Source organism: Olea europaea, unplaced genomic scaffold (genome assembly GCF_002742605.1).
Source record: "Olea europaea var. sylvestris unplaced genomic scaffold, O_europaea_v1 scaffold244, whole genome shotgun sequence".
NCBI classification, from domain to species: Eukaryota; Viridiplantae; Streptophyta; class Magnoliopsida; order Lamiales; family Oleaceae; genus Olea; species Olea europaea.
In genome coordinates, this window is record NW_019242592.1 from 593,736 (window position 1) to 599,735 (window position 6,000).

Consider the following 6,000-nt stretch of genomic DNA (forward strand, 5'->3'; position numbering starts at 1 on the left):
GGTCCTTGAATTCAACAAACGGATTTTAAATGATTGACTTAAAAGAAACTTGAGCCAAGTGACTAACAGCTTTTTAACCCGGAAAGCAAGCTCCTCAAGCCAAGAATGCAGAACATGGTATTCAAAAGAATACGATAGATCATTCTCTAAATCCAACATATGAATATAAAAGCAATAGATTTAGCATATTTGTATCAAACATAAGTCTTACACTAGATATCCTCTAAAGAGACAAATGAAGGATGTAGGATCACTACAGCTTGGATATAAGCATACTTTGCTAGCTCCACAACAACCTTGGCTAAAAAGAAATTTTATTTTAACAAACTTACATACTGAACAAAATGTTTTAAATATAATTGGAACTGTTGATTAAACTCACAACAGATCACGCTACCTTGAATTTTCATCTCAGAAAAAATCTCACCTCCCCAACAAAAGCCTGCAGCTCCAATCTTCTCTATGCCTTTACTTTTCATAGCTTCAATAATTGGCTTTGCATCTTCAAATCCTTGGTCCTACAAAAGTAATATTACAAATCTAGTTTTACAAGCAAAACTTGTGGAATAATTGGGAGATGAAAGTGTAAATCCTCGCAAAAGAATTTATAGATATCTTTTTTTCTCTTTTTGTGTGCATGTGTAGGGATGGGGCACTAATTTTATTGCGCCAAAGCTTCACAAGCTTTGCAATTTTCAACGGAAAATGGCAATTGGAACCAAGAAAAGCTTAAAACTACTGTATCTGAAAATGGAAGGAATTAGACCGAAGAGATTATGGCATGTTTAGTAGGGGACCATTACATGGTACTAGATAATATTAAGGAAGAAAAGTAAAGCAAAACCTTGCTCATTATAGTGTCCAAGGATGCATTTAAATTTCAAGGATGTTAAGTAAAGTTTTTCAAGTGCTTATAAGATATAGGTCCTATGAAATGTTTATATAATAAGTGAATGGTAGTTGTGTGTCCTACATAAATTAAAAGTATGTTCAATATAATTTAAGCTTTGCCAGACATGCTCTTTCAACTAAAGATGGATGTTCACTGGCTAGGATAGTTTCAAATCATGGCCAATTGAGTCGTGTATGAAAAGAGATAACTCACCGGTCCACGCTCTTCTATCCATATCTGAAAGGTTCTCTCGACATTCTCCAGCTCATATGGTTCTCCATTCAGGCATCGGGCACGACAGTATAAAATCTAGCAGCAGCAACTTTGTCTGCAAGCTTCCTTAATAATTGACTGTGCATTACATATATTAGCACCTCAACATTATATGGCTTTACATTAATTTCACATGGCAATGTAGGAATCTAGCAAGTTAGGTAGGTACACAAGGATATCAACCATACGCCTAGAACAGGGAAGAAACATCTGCAAAATCAATAAGTTCTATAATAACAAGTACACATGAGTAAAATCTTATCCTAATTTAGGAAGAAAACAGAGATTAAGTACTTCAAGTTAGGAGCTTCATATCCTGCATGGATCAAACCAAATGAGAAAAATAAGAATGCAAAAATAATAGTAGATATTTATTTCTATAAACAAGGATAGATTAGTGTACAACATGTTGACATGATATACATGGGATGCAAGTATATCCACTCCCACCAATTACAACAAACCTATATCCCCTTTTAGGTTCTGAAAATTAGCCAAAAGACTATGTGACATCTATATTTTAATTAAGTACAGCTTCCCTTATAGTGAAGAGATTAAGATCTATCTTTTCAACAAACATAATCAAACTTTCCGAGAGTATGTTTAACTCTCGAATAGAAGAGAGGATTCTTTAATTTGAACTACAAAAAGAGAGAACTGTTTTTGCTCTCATAATCAATAAATATATAAAAAGGAACTTGCTTCACGTAATGTTGATCATCATCCTCGCTTCGGTTCTCAAATACTTGGATCACCTTCTATCGGTTTCTTTAGTTAAAGGAAGATAAATAAATGAAAAAAAAAAAGTGTGAAATGACTTTAAACAAGAAAAACCTTTTTGCTAGAGGCATGACAATACTCAAGTCGCATATGCAAGATGAGTAGCTTGAAAGCAACTAGCTTGGCATCCACAAAAAAATTGTTAATTAACTTTTAATCCCAAGAAAAACAGAATATGAATAGAAGCTAAGATGCCTTAAAAATCATGAATACCATATTAAGCAATAAGATACAAACTTTGCAATACCATAATCCCATAATAATGAATATAAACAAACCCTTTCCAACTAGGCAGTGAAATTATAATTACAAGTGTATCATTTTTCATTTAGCCTGCAAACAAACAAAACTTAATAAAGTGTCAAGAAAAGTGACACAATACATATTCACGACCCAAAAATACGTATTCAAATAATTGAAAAGCAAAAGTTCTACTGCAATAAAAATTATAGTTGCAGGTGATGACAGAAAAGATGCAATATTAGTACCAAAAAACTAAAATCACCATGGCCAAAGATGGTAGTAAAAATCGCATTCAGCTTATTTGGTACAGAATCTTAAAAAATTCGGAGATGAAATCCTAGTTAAATCTTGAAAACTCGTCTCCAACTGCAGTGCTCAAAATAAAATATGCAAGTATAAACTTTGATCATTTTGATAAATCCGATATGTTGATGGAAATGGATTTTCATCTTACGCTGTTTTTATGGTTTCTGACAGAAAACATGATATATCCTATTACACCAGAATCAGAAAAATACACAAAGTATAGTTCAGTAATTATTTCTGTTAAAGCATCACAAACTCCATTCGACTACAAGACTCAAGGTATCATCAATTTTGGGCTCAGAAAGACATTGTACCCTTCTGTACAACAGGAAACCCCAAATATCCCAAACCAACACAGACTCAACTTGGCTACTTCAACGGACCGACTGAAAACCCCTAAAACCAGTATCAACTCCTTTCCTTTCTTTAGAATCACATAGACTCTTTAGTTCACAAAGAATACCACCCAAGATCACAGAAGATTCAAGGGAAAACCACAAAGTAGACGAAGAGAGATCGAAGGAAAAAAGAGACGATTCAGAAAACCCTAGTCTAGAGAGTTCTACAGCTGATAGAGAGAAAAACGCGTAAAATCAGATTAGGGTTAGGAAAAATATCAGACGATATATATATATAAGGGCTCATCACGGTAGATCTAGGTTAGGGGGATCCAACGGTCCGGAATATCACATGTGGCCGTGTATATGGGCTCGGGTTTTGGGCCTCCTCATTGTGTTATCGGGCAATGTGTGTAGTATCCAATTAATTTGGGCCTCAACCCGATTTCATCGCCCAAGAGTTTGAGTTGTAATTCCAAAATTGGCATCATAATTCAATCAATCTCCACCTTGATGCCAATGACTCAAACTGAACCAGAAATCAACAAATAATAAAACCAACAATTCCATCCACTTGTTTTATTTGATTTCATAGTCTACAACATCAAGATGGATACACAGGTACTTGCAAATCACAAAGAATTACCCAGCATCAATTTTCAGCATTTTTAAGCAAGACTTAAACTTATTAAGGGGAAGAACCTTGGTTCCCATATCTGCTGGATTAAATTCAGTAGGTATTTTTTCAAGTACTACTGAATTCTTAAGGATAATGTCACGAATAAAATGCATCCTAACATTTATATGCTTCGTTCTTTCATGAAAGACAGGATTCTTGCATAAATGAATAGCACTCTGACTATCTGATTATACTACTACATGATGAGACAAAACATTTAATTCACATAACAATCATTTAAGCCATAATGCCTCTTTTATGGCTTCAGTAGCAGCCACATATTCTGCTTCAGTAGTAGACAATGCAACAATAGACTGTAATTGTGATTTCTAACTCACACAAGTGTCACACAAAGTAAACATGTAAGATGTGGTTGATTTTCTATTGTCTCTGTCTCCCGCATAATCAGAATCAACAAAGCCCTTTAACACAATACCTTCTTTACATGGATTAAAACATAAACCCAAGTTAGAGGACCCTTTTAAATATCTAAGTAACCATTTCAAAGCAGTCCAATGTTCACGGCCAGGATTGGCCATGAATCTGCTTAAGATACTGATTGCATGAGCAACATCAGGTCTAGTACATACCATAGTATACATAACAGACCCCACAACATTAGAATAAGGGACTTTTTGCATATATTTCACATCAGATTCATCAACAGGAAACTGATCTTTACTTAATTGGAAATGACTTGCAAGTGGTAAAGTAACAAATTTAGATTCATGCATAGCAAATTTAGATAACACCTTTTCCACATAGGAAGATTGTGTGAGAAAGAGAGTCTATTTAGACCTATTTCTCTTAATATCCATACCTAGGATTCTTCTAGCATGGCCCAAGTCTTTCATTTCAAATTCAGAAGATAAAGATCTTTTAGTGTCATTAATATCACTCATATGTTGACCTATTAACAACATATAATCCACATATAGAAGCAGATAAACAGTTACAGAATCATTTTTATCCTTTTTAAAGTATAAACAATGATCAAATAAGCTCCTAAGGAAACCAATTGATGACACAAAGTTATCAAAACATTTATACCATTGTCTTGGTGATTGTTTAAGCCCATACAAAGATCTTTTTAATAAGCACACAAAATCAGAATTCTAAAACTCGATGAAACCTGGTGGCTGACACATATAAATGGTTTCATCCAAATCTCCATCCAAAAAGGCAGTTTTTACATTCGTTTGTTCAAGTTCTAAGTCAAAATGAGCTACTAAAGCAAGCATAATCCTAATGGTTGTATACTTAACCACAGGTGAGAAGATCTCATTATAATCAATCCCAAGTTTTTGTGTAAAACCCTTTGCCACTAATCTGCCTTTAAACCTAATGGGCTGTTTCAAATTATTACCCTCTTTTATGTTATAAATCCACTTACAGTCGACTATGGATTTGTCTTTTGGCTTGGGGACTAAAGTCTAGGTGTTATTCTTTAACAAAGAGTTCATTTCTTCTTCCATAGCTAGCTGCCACTCATATGATTTAAGTTCTTTAAAAGCAAGATCTTGAAATGACAATAAGGCAAGAGATAGATAGTCTCTCAATCTAAGAGGGTCCCTAATTTCTCTCCTATCTCTATCCCTAGCTAACTGATAGTCTTCTAAAGGATTTTCTTCTCCACCTTCTTCTTGAACAGTTATATTCTCTTCTGTTTCAGCTTCTGAAACTTTTTCATTTTCAGTCTCAATTTCATCAGTGTGTTCTGTAGGTGTTTTAAGCTCCATCTGCAGCCTGGTTTCCTCATTTTTATCAGTCACAGGTTCAGGTTTTTGATGTTTTTCAGACATGCAGGGCATATCCAACTCATTAAATGTCACATTTCTACTTGTAATCATCCTAAACCCCTTAACACTCTTATCCCACAGCCTATATCCTTTCACACCCTCAGGATATCCCATAAAAACACATTTTATGGATATTGGTTCAAGTTTACCAATACTTTGATGGGAGAATGCAGCACAACCAAAAATTTTAAGGTGACTGTAATCTGGAGTTTTTCCAGACCACACCTCCTCAAGGGTTTTACCATCTAAGGCACTAGAAGGAGTTCTACTAATGATATACACAGTTGTCATAGCTGCCTCACCCCCACAAAATTTTAGGGGCAGCAGAACTGATCATCATACATCTAACCTTGTCTAGAATGGTCCTATTCATCCTCTCAACAACTCCATTTTGCTGAGGGGTATAGGGTACTGTTTTATGCCTAAGGACCCCACTAACTTTGCATAATTGATCAAAGTTAGCATTACAAAATTCTAGACCGTTATCAGTTCTTAAGATTTTCATTTTCTTCCCAGTCTGATTTTCAATCAAGGTTTTCCAAGCTTTAAATTTTTCAAATGTATCTGACTTCTGTTTTAACAGAAAAATCCAAACCTTTCTTGAAAAATCATCAATTAAAGACAGAAAATATTTGTTTCCTCCTGGGGTAACTGTAGAAGAAGGCCCCCATAAATCAGCATGTACATACT